The sequence below is a fragment of the Lycorma delicatula genome, chromosome 4, assembly GCF_047948215.1.
Source record: "Lycorma delicatula isolate Av1 chromosome 4, ASM4794821v1, whole genome shotgun sequence".
In the NCBI taxonomy this organism is placed as follows: domain Eukaryota; kingdom Metazoa; phylum Arthropoda; class Insecta; order Hemiptera; family Fulgoridae; genus Lycorma; species Lycorma delicatula.
The window spans coordinates 88,077,521-88,090,082 of record NC_134458.1 but is presented as its reverse complement, the minus strand read 5'-3'; the positions used below and the strand labels follow the sequence as shown (position 1 = coordinate 88,090,082).

The 12,562-nt window shown below is 27.4% G+C and overlaps 1 protein-coding gene across 16 annotated transcripts in view; it reads left to right on the top strand.

Moving 5' to 3' along the window:
* The window catches only part of GlcAT-P (Glucuronyltransferase P), a 764,160-nt gene extending 758,271 nt beyond the window's left edge, over positions 1-5,889 (top strand). For all 16 annotated transcript variants that reach the window (XM_075363549.1, XM_075363541.1, XM_075363537.1 and 13 more), the window contains one exon: positions 1,855-5,889. The gene's annotated coding sequence lies outside the window, so the exon portion shown is untranslated. The remainder of the gene's footprint in view (positions 1-1,854) is intronic.
* The last annotated feature ends 6,673 nt before the right edge of the window (positions 5,890-12,562 follow it).

Sequence of the window (12,562 nt, the reverse complement as noted above, 5' to 3'; positions counted from 1 at the left end):
GGCTTCAATTTAGATTGGCTAAATCTTCAATTTAGATCACATTTTACTAGTACATAACCCTTGTGTAAATTAAAGGACTGCTGTAAAAACTAACATTAATACAGCTTTGCTTTTAACTCTATTTTTGCTCGCTCAAATTATTTGCATACGTATGTGTATAAATATATATGTATATTTATATCTAAGATTAAATATTGGTATCTATTTTTATATATGAATATGTTCAAACACATTATTTACCTAAAATTGTATCTTTATGTTATTATTGTTTCTTTTATAATAAAAGTGGTTGCTGTTTATTACATCATAGATTATACTCAATCATTACTTAATTTTATAAAAGGAAAAATTAAGATTACAAATAATTAACAGCTAGTTACTCATATATAAAAGCTACTATATAATTCTAAATAACAAAACCTAATCAAAATGATTAATCCAAAACTAAACCAAAATGTCACTCCCAAGATAAAAGAGATTTTCTGTATTTAGTTTTCATTTTTTTTAAGATTATTTAAAAAAGAAAACATGTAATAAATATGATTGCTTGTTTGACTCATTAAAATTACAGCTATATGATTAGTCTTACTGAGTTTTAATTTCTACATTCATCAAAGATAAAATTCATCAATCCAAATTTTTTAACAGGCTTCTAGTTTCATGTTTTTTTTTTTACAAGTTTTATCTTTTTTCAGAAGAGTCACCATTAGTACTGATGACTCAATGACTAGGTAAAAAGATCTTTTGGAATTACAACTTTCATGTAGATCTGAAATGATTCTTTAATATTATAAAAATATTTTTTAAAGATGTTCCAGTGTTTTATCAGCATGATAAAACTTTTTATATTTAATATATTTTTTAATTTAATAATCAATAACATCTCCTACAATTTTAAGTAAACGCAATATATAATGGACTGCTTCTCGGTGGAAAGTGGATATAAATTTTTTGTATTACACTATCTATTCCAGTCTAAATTAGTAAAGTACAATAGTTCTAGTCAGAGTTCCTTTCTTTGAGATGAATTATGTTCACTGTACAGCTACTCTCCAATGTGAGCTGAGTGAAGGTATCACAAGCGACACCATCACCATTTATTCAATCCCAAGGTAAGATGTCATAAGCGACACCTTCACTGAGCTGAATATTTTTAATTTTAATGGTCTTAACATGCTTTGTACAATTGTATGTTTGGCTCAGTAAAGAAGACAATGGGGAACCACTTTGCTCCTCATTTTACTTAGTAAGCCTGCTATGAAATGGTTGTTATATTGAGGATAGCTGTGACAGTTTGGAATGATTTGAATCTTGTTCAGCTAACTTACAAGCATCTTGGTTGTGGCATCTAACATACTTATAATAATCAGTGATATATTTTTTGTAAATATATCTATTAAACATATTTTTAAGTAATTTGTTTTAAGCACTTTTTCAATACTGAAATGTAATGCTGCTGTCATAAATTTTAATTTATACATTTATTACACAAGACAATGTTGAAAACTCAGAAATTTTAACACATTATAATTAGGATACACAAATTTTACAAGTATTCTTGATAAATTTATTTTACTGTTTTGAAATAAAAATCACTAATTACAATCATACTACCGATATAATTTTACTTGTTATATTTAAAGTATTCAAAATAATTCATTAATCTTGGTTTTTTGTTATTTTTTTAAATAAAAAATATGTTAATTATTAACTGAATGCTAGAAAATACTTCAATCTTAATTACAAGTTCCATGACTTCTTTTCCAAGAAATGTTCCCTAGTGTGATGATAATGAACAGTAGCTATTACTTTTTTATTTTTATGTAAATAATATGTCTATGATTTTATTAATAGGTTTTGAATATATGATACGAAGAGTGCCACGTAGAAAAATCAACATGCCTAAAAAATTATTGAGGAGGTACAAGGGTTATATTGCGACTGATAAACTGTAGTGACAATCTAAATGTAAAATGTAAAGACGTTATAAAGAAATAATGATAATTAGTTTATGCACATGAGTTACTGATTTCAGGCAATCAATAAGTAATGCCTATTTAATGATAGACTTCATCTTCACTTCTAAATTTTTATTCCTATTTATAATTTATTTGTAGATAAATCAAACGATAACTTTAAAACATAATGATTGCACTTCTTACAATTATTTATTTCACTTATATAGGAAGTATTAATTAATCAATAATTTTACAGATTTAATTAAAAATACAAGTTAAAAATTTTGCAGTATTGTCGTTTGTATACTACAGTACTAAATTAAAAACTAAAACAATATATTTTTAATATTGATGTATACTTTACATCATAAAGCGATCACATGTATCTCCTGGATATAACAATAACAAAAATATTTATGTGGACAGTGCGTGAAACTTTATCAAAAAACATACATGGTGCTAAGTTACTTATTTATTATTGTGTGGAATATATCTAAAAATGTCTAGAGTGAACATAAGTTAAAGAATTTTTGGTTTGCAAGTCATGTTATAATATAAGAATTACTATATTTATTTATGTTGTACGCTTCTATTATTTTATTTATAACTATGTAAAATTAATTAAAAATATATATCTAAATATTATTTTATGTGAGTAACTTAATCAAAATTAATGTAGAATAATTATCACTTAATTATAATTAAACTATTCCTTTTTACAGAAATATTGTGATCTTAAACTTCTTTCAGTTTACTAGCTGTGTGATCAGTTAAAACTATTCAACAATGAATCCAAAGTTATTATCAGTAAACTCAAATTTCACAACCATTCATTATATTTTAGTATAAACTGTAGTGCATTCAAAGCTTAATATACAACACTATGTTAAATGAAAATATTATGTCTTATTGTCACTGTTGTCAAACTGAACTTATTCTCATTTTCACTCACACAATACCCCTTTCTTGTTCCTGATTACTTTGACAGCTCAGGTTCTGTAAAGAAGTACTGCACCATATTTATAAAATATTTTGTTTTTGCCTTCAATTACAATAATGCATGTACATGAATACTTGGGTGCGTGCTAACAAGAAAAGTGACCAATACTTCAAAATGAACTACTAATAAATGATTCCTTTAATTATGTTATTCACACATGTTAATTACATATTGTAACAAAACATTTGGCTACACTGCTGTCAGTAAGACCAATTTTTTTTCTAAGTTTTCAAACCTTAAAATAATCATTAATGATATGCCCTGATTTTATTTTAACTTTTATTAAAGGGTTGACTATTACATATTTATCTTGTAGCATCAGTTACATAGCCACATAAATGCTTACATAACTGTTTTGTATGATTCTCATATAATAGTTTGGCTGCTTAAATAAGTAAGCAAATGTTGATAGAAATAAATTATTAATAGATCAATTGCTGATAAGTAGTAGAGATAATATATTATAAATTATATTAAAAAATACACATACATACACAGACAATACTGTCAATTTAGATATCTGGAGATTCATTCTTGCCAATCATCACACTACACTACCACTATCCTCTTCACTATAGTGCACAATTAAATATTTTGTAGTCTTTTTTGTATTATTTTAAAAATATGTCAATTTTTTATAGAAAAATGTTTACTATAAAACTAATCATAAATTATGATTATAATAAAATGATATTCTAATTATGAGCCTTTGTTCAACTTAGTTATTTCTTTTAAATTTTCATCCAATTAAATAACATTTCCAAATTCAGATCATGAAGACAGATAACACTAGATTTAGGTGATTTGATTTGATAAACATTTTATAAAATGAATGAAAAGTCACATAAACATAAACAACTCATTTGAAAGCCTAAGTATTCTAATAATGGCATATATTGCAACATTTTAAACAACAATATTTTTTGTAACCATGATGAAAGTTTTGTTAACTGCGATCGATAAGGGTATTCAAATAATATAATTTCCAAATTCTCTTTTAGACTACTAAGCAAAATAAAAACCTGTATTCATTTTAAAAATCATCAGACAAATGAGCTGTAATTAAGGGATAAAAACAAGGCAATTACATTGTCAGTATTATTGATATTATAACTAAAGCAGTTGAATGCAAAATGCAGCAAAAAGACAGAAAACATCAAATCAGGAAGAAATTTCTAGTTCTAGTGGCAAAGATCCATGTTTATTTTAAGTATTCATTTATTTTATATTATTTCCTGTTTAACTAAATGTAATTTTTCTAATTCATTAGAAAAATTCATAGAAAAATTAGTATATTTAAAATTAAAATATTTGGAATATATTATTGCAGATTTGTTTATATTACTGTGCTGTATTTATTGATTAACTGATCACACAGAATACAAATTCTACATATCAATTTATTTTATTTTAATTCTACTGGAATAAAATATATATCTTTTGTAAATGATATAAAAAAGATAAATTCTTAACTTCTCCTTTACTTAAGTTATGCACATTAGATGATGTATGTACATTAATGGTTTATGTGAATTAGAGTGTAAATAATGATTATTTAAAATTCACCTAATTATTAGTGCATTTACTAATAATAACTGAAAAGAATGCGCATGACATATGATGTCTGAAAGAGTAAAGGAATATAATGATTTTCCATTATGTTACTCTAATAAAGTTGAATTGCTTACTACACAAGAATTCTTCTTAGTTGCAATTAAAGTAGGAATACTCTGTTACATCTTGATGTAAGACTCAAAATTTAACTAAGTTTGCTACTGATTATTATTACGAAAATTATAATTAAAAGAAACATTTAATAACAGAGTAATAATTTTCATTAACTCAAAATGAAATACACAACATAAAATGTACAATCTAGTTATATTTAACTAGTAGCTCTAATGCTAACTATATTCCTGTAATGTTTCCCATCATTTCATGAAGTGGAAGATAGCTTTTCACATCATGCACCTCTCTTTGCATTGCTTAATGTTGAAAAGTTCACTGATTTGTCATCACTATTATATAAATCTGGCCTAACTAAAGCATAAAACTGGTTGAATTTACACCTGTGTGAGACAGTCCCTCTTTGAGTTGACTATTCCCTTCCTCTACTTTCCTGTTTTTCTAAAATTACTCCTTCTCCCATGGATAAGTATAATAAGAACTGTGAGAAAGATTAATAGTATTACTAATAGAAGATTAATAGTATCACAAATCAATTTGTGATACTATTAATCTTTTGATAACTGAACTACTTATCTTCTGGTCTTACGGTAATTGACAGGACATCTAATTTTTTATTAGAGCTCATTTTTTTCTGGAGTAGGGGTGATAACTACCTCTGATAAAGTCCAAGAACTCATTTCTTATTTTGGGCTCCCATAACCCAAACTAGTGGTTAATGTGCTTAACAGTTAAACCTAGGCTGCTTCCTTCACCTAAAATCTAAAAATTTAGTTGTTTAACTACTTACACATTTCACTATCATAATTGTAACAAAATATAGTTTATGTATTATTAATGATGATAATAATTTTATTGAAAAAAAATTATTTTAGAATCATTTTACATTCATAATAATTAATTCATATGATAACCAGCAATGTACATGAGTAGATGTAACATAAATGAAAACTTTATTGTCAGAAGCATAAATAATAATAATAATAATTTAAAACAATATTTAAGTATGTAGTTTTCTATAAATGCTTATTCTTTCGCTTGACAGATTATAAAATATATATTTTGTTTACCATATTCACAGCATAGGTTTTCATATTCCTTCAAAAATATAATCATTGTATTACTGTATAACTATTTCTGTACTTGAAATGTTCTTAAATACTATCGTGGTACACTTTTATATATAATTATATACTATAATTATTGTTTTATTTTTTTTAAATTTGCTTAATTATATATATTTTTAATTATATTCTTACACAAAATTTAAATTATTATATTATATTACCATATTTACTATATATTAATTGTATTATATATAAGCATTGTTATGTGATTGGATATTAATTAAAATGTCTAATAATTATACCAATTATTATATTAAAATGTATTTGTAGAAAAGTAATAACATTAAAATATATATATAAATAAATATATATATATTTATATTTATGTACAGTGCTTATAAGTGAAAAAAGATTACAAAATTAGTAATTGCAGAACCTGCTGTTACATGTAAAAAAATTCAAAAATGAAAAGAAGTAATGTATGCACATTTTTTTATACTATGAAAGATGAACATTTTTTAAAACCTAATTAAATTATTGCTCATGCTTTTTAAGGACTTATAATCTGTTAATTAATACATTATGAAACGTTTGATGAGATATTGAAACAGAGACTTCTAAAAATATGAAGGACATTGTCTTTTAATGAAATAACTTAAATATTGGGTAACCTATACAAATTACATTAGTGTACTTAATTGGCTAAAAACTACTGGAATGTATATGCAGAACTTTTTTCCATATTTATATGCAATTTTTTTTCTGTATAATATAATTTATACGGATGTTGTTTTTCAGTCTATCTCTTTACTCATCATTTTGTAGTTAACACATTTGTAAGTAGTTATTTTTGTTGATAGTTAGACAAGCATATCATTCAATTGATTTTGTTATCAATAAAGTAAACAAAATCCAAATATATTTATCTGGTTTTGAGCCATCAAATTGCTCCTACATTTCCCTTGAAGATCAAAGAAAAGCATGAGAAAACCTCAATCACAATGCATAAAAGTACAGAATTATGAAATATAAAATAAATAAATAAAGATTAACAAAATAAGAGATTATATAATATATTAACACACATAAACAATAACTATATTTTGAGTAATAATTTAAGTTAATTATGAATCGTACATATTAAAATATTTGAGCATATATGAAATGAGGATGTAGAAAATCATGTCTGTTTAATTAAAATTCATCACAAGAATATTATTACTTTTGGTACGTGAATGTACATTTCTTAAATTTAAGTAAACACTTTAAATAAATAATTTATTAAAAATAGTAACTAAAACAAAATAAACCCCTTTCTTGTAAGTTGATGTATTGTAATATATAATGCAAAAACAGTTTCGTTGTCTGATTTAAAAAAAAATTATTACATTATTTTATATGTTACTCAATATAAAACACTGTATGTAGGATTACAGAAAACATGAACAGAAATTTTCCAATATTAAAATGTGAACACCCAATTTTGAGTAGAATTAATAACTTGAAATCATTCTCATTTCTTCTGATTTCCATTTTTGTTTTTTTTCTTAGATATTGTGTTATAAATTACAAGCTATATTTGTTTTATAATAAAAAAATTAATTTTGTTTTTTTTTTAAATCACAATTTGACTATTGAAAATTCAGATTACTAAGACTGTAGGAAAGAAATTCTACCAATATAAGGTTAATGAAATGAACAATTTCATTAAATGACAAATTATATAAGAATAAATTTAATGTGACACATGTATGATGTATGATCATTATATCTTTAACCAAATATTAATTTTTATGTTAGGTTAGCCAAGATCGTTTCCCACTGGCTGATTGCTGTCAAGTTGAGCTGTAAATCACACACTTCTTTCTTCTCTGTAACAGCCTATTCCTTCCTGATAAAAAACTATTCACTTTGTTGCTGGTCACCTGTACATCTTCTTATTAGATTTCTTTAGGTACCCTTCCATTTTGCACTGTTTAAAAATTACTAAGTATTTTCTCCTATCTTGTTCTATTCTTTCCTTTATAGCCATAAGTTCTTTATCTTCTCTTAAGGTTTTTTCTAATCTCACTTCCTATCAGTAGAACTCAGTTGTTTGCATTTAATGTTAATATTAGGGATAAAAAACCATGAAAACGTTTTGTTTATTAGGAATGTTACAGTAATTATTATGTTAAATGGTAAAATTAATTAATATACAAGTATATGTTTCATGTTTTATCAATATTGCTGAATATCGTGTTAAATGTTTGTTCTTAAAATGTATACATTCATCACACATTATTTTTTACAACCATTTGTTATGATAAAATATACCTACTTATCACAAAATAAGCGCTGTACTGAAATAATTAATATTATAAATTAGTTAATTATTTTTCATTTGCACAATTTATACATATCATATTTTATGTAAGTTAAATGTAATGTTTATATATAAGTTACAATAATATACTATACATTTTATTTAAAGCTTTATACAATGTGAATATTTAAATTATTAAATTAAGTATATGTTTTGTTATTGTTTTTATTTCTAACATATTACTGTAATTAATTGTAATATGACCTGTGTAATGGAAATTGTGATATTGAATTTAATAGAATTTCATTTTTTAATTTAAACAATAGTATATTTTTTGCTAGTTTTAAATTTATATTCATTAGCTATAGTTTTAATTAAAGTTAATAATCGTATAAGAAATAATAATAATAAATTAGTGATAATATTTTAAGTATGTGCCTGAAGTTAAAAATATACACATAACATTGTATGTAAATGCCATGTGTTGTAATTGAAATAATTTGTATTTAATTAATTATTATTCTCATTATTATTGTTAATATCATGAAAGACACTTCTGTATGTACTTTAGTATGTATGTATGTAAGTATGTACATAATTATACACTTACTGGAAGAGTGGGATTGTGTAAATTTAGTTTAAATAGTGTAATTATAAATATAAATCCAACAGTGAATGAATGTATGAAAAATTAGAATAATTACCTAAAATTTTCATTGTATGTATGTTTATAATAAAAGTTTTTTTTGTTTATATATTGTGTACCCAAGGTGTGTTATTTATTAAAAATGGAAATATTTTATCTTTCCCTGATATCAATAATTCTTCTTAAAATCTATTTCTTCAAATTTCACATCTGCTTAACAAAAACATGAACATGTTATATTTTCTGAACACCACATTAATGTCTTAAGGGCTGTAGAATAATATCATTAATATTTTTAATTAATAGCCCCAGTTTTGAAGCATAAAATTTCTATAGATTATGGCTATTATTCTTTTACAATGCTACTGCAGTTTTAACAAATCATCTAATTTCAACCATTTTCTCACTACATCATTCCATATTTTATGTTCCTTCATGTCCTTTATAGAATACTTCTCTTAAGCTTATAATCACAGCCTGTACCCTACATTCAATCAATCTTCCTTCAATCATTGTTTCTGTTGCATATGTAATTATTGGGTTGAAATAAGTACTATATAAAGGATTAGAAAAATCTGGAAATGGCTTCATATTGCAGACATAAGTGTAACATCTCAATTCCCCCCCGGAGGGGAGAAGATCCCGCCTCGTAGTGTGTCAGGTCGCTACACCCCCCCCCCCCCTGTTCGTTGCCAGTAATGGCTTTAACGCAGGACATCTTCTTGCCCTAAAACTGTAACACATTCCACACTGTACAGCCCGGCCACGGGGAGATGCCACCAATGCAGATGCCCCAAGGGACATATACATTGGTAATTCGTCACGAGAGATAGTATTTGAGCTCTGCCTTCCAAAGAAGACAGCTGACACCTAACGCTACCACGTTGCCCTCAGGAACTAAGCAAAAGCCTAACTCGCGGAGAAGAAGACCCTGCGCCTACCATAATCAGCCTAAACTATACTACGCCCCTAGCACATAGATGCATCAAGTATGCTACGACAGCATATCTTTCAGCAGATTCAGTCACCGCAACGGATCGTACGAATTTAAGCGATTGGAGCACAGCCGCAACAATAAACCTAGTCCCAGAGGTCCTAAAGTTTGGTCTGTCGGGAGCTGAGTATAACCTCTAATCTCCCACTACAGCTCCGGTTAGGAGGGCCTCTCGGAATACACCCAGGTCGACCGAAACCAGCATCATCCATCACCCTTAAGTGTGCACTCCAATTCAACAAATCGCCATGCTAAAGTTTTGATTGCGCTCGGGGAGCGAACTCCCCGGGCACAACCCCATTGATACTAGATAAATCTAAATCAAGCCCGCAACGGATCGTAAGTATTTAAGCGATCGGAGTACAGCCGCAAGAAACAATAAACCAAGTTCCAGAGGTCCTAAAGTTTGGTCCATCGGGAGCTGAGTATAACCTCTAATCTCCCACTACAGCTCCGGTTAGGAGGGCCTCTCGGAAAACACCCTGGTCGATCGCAACCAATTTCACCTATCACCCCATTAGGTGTGCACTCCGATCAGACAAATCGCCATGCTAAAGTTAGTAATCGTGCACGGGGAGCGAACCCCCCGAGCACAACCTCCATTGAAACATAAGTGTAACAGCTGACTAAACAATAGAAATATACAGATTGACTGCTAAAAAAAGTTTTCTAAAAATCTGAAATTTCTGTCCACCATCTTGGATCAGCCCCACATGAGTCAAACCTTTTTAAATAGTATAATGGTTATGTTATATATCATTTTCATGTGACAAGAACAATGATTATTTAGGCGATTGTTTGATAATTACTTCCATTTTTTTAGTTATCAGTTACCAAAATCAAAAAATGCAAAAATATTGTAAAAGGAATGAGATTAAGAACATGTAGAAATATTTTTATTTCATTTCATCTTCAGATTGCATTGAATAATATACTTTTAATAGTTAAACAATGTAAAACAATTCAAATATTATTAAAGCCATTCAACATTATTCAGTTACTTAGCAACAGTATAAAGAAATACAGATATTGCAAAAATTATTATAAAATCTAATGACATATTGCTGTAAATCAGCTGTTCCAAGTAGCAGAAGAAAATGGTTCATTTTAAGATTTATACGATGTTTTCAATATATGTATTATAATAAAATAAATATAATTTAATATATTAAACTTTACCAATTTCCATAGTGGAGTGGTAGCACCTCAACATTTATTAAGAAGCTACCAGGTTGAAATCCCCTGTCAGGGATAGCATCTTTCATATGTTAAAAACATTTCCATTCCATACTCCCATGCACAAGCTTTAAGCTTTAATGGAGAATTAATTGATCAAAAGGAAAAACTAATCTTTGGAACCTCATCTCTATTAAATGTTCAAAGTGTTTCCCTTCTGTACCTTGGCAGCATCTTAATTTCATGTAATATGTGTTCAGAAATTGTGTGATATTGGTTGTGTACAAGCAACTTTGACAATTATATATCTTCTCAGGCCATAGTTGATTTTGTAAACATTAAGTTTCATGTATCCCTAAAGAAATAATCCAACTGCGATAGATTTTGGGATCTGATAGGTCACTTTATTGCTCCTTTCCAACCTATCCAAAGATTTAGATATATACAAGTAAAATTTTAAATCTATCATACTAATAGATCTTTGATCATTGACCTCCATCTTGTTAAAATCATGTTTTATTTTATTGTCCAAAATTTCCAGGTAACAAAATTCTTTTGATCAAAATGTCATGATTAACAATGTCTGTGAAACTGATATCTAAAATGAAAGGTATATTGATGTCCATCCAAACACTCTGTTTTCGAGAATACTGCGTATGAATCGGTATAATTCATCAATGACTATTATTGGTCCAACATCAATAGTTATGTTTATTAACATGGCCACTACATTAAAATAACTTCACCTCAAATTATGAGAAATGCAGGTAAGGAGATGACTGCAAGAGTGCAAAAGGGTTTCTCAGAGTGTAAGGAATGTAATTTGAAATAAAGAATTCTTGTACCAGTGTAATAGTCATGTACAGTATTTTACAAAAGTATGGAAACAACTTAATATTACAGTGATTAGATGACAGAAATAGATGTGAATATGTACAGCTACAAAAATACTATATTACAGAAATCTTAAAATTCTCCCAGTCCCTTTGGTTCCACCATATTAAAGAATTAATTAGCAATCAATGAAATATTTATATTTATTTGAAGTCAAATTACATTTGTTTCTAAGTTTATTTTTGAATTTAATCAAATTTTTGTTAAAAATAATGTCTTCTATAAAAAAATACTGAAAGAATATGATATGAGTATACATAGGGATTAAGTATGACCAGTAAGTGATTAATTTAACAATAAATTTTCCAAAGAGCACAAATTACTAAACTTTGTACAAGAAAGTGAAGTAGTTAACAAGTTTAGTAGTGAATAAATGCATCTAATAAGAGAGACAAAAATTTGCCATTTATGAGAAATGTGTACTGTGGCCATTTATTAAAGAACTCCATTTAATGGTTAATAAGAGTGATCGCAGAAAGATATATTGAAAAGCATATATATTGAAAGAGATTTATATGTGGTCTTCATTGATCTGGAGAAGGCATTTGACAAGGTAGAATGGGATAAATTGCTGAGATTCTTAACCCTTCAGGCAGGGAGCACGTGAATGTCACGCACATGTTAAGTTGCATGTATCGGCAGGTGGATGTGACAGTCTCACAGCGCACAGTGTTTGCTTCAAAACTTCATAACACTGCCATCTCGTAATGTTTATTTGAACAACTGGCTCTGTGTTATCACGAGGCTTCGTTCATCCCCTCCATGTTTTTATAACTGCGTAGGATTGCATATCGGTGATGAAATACGATTTTGTTCTACGAAGTTGAATGCTCTTC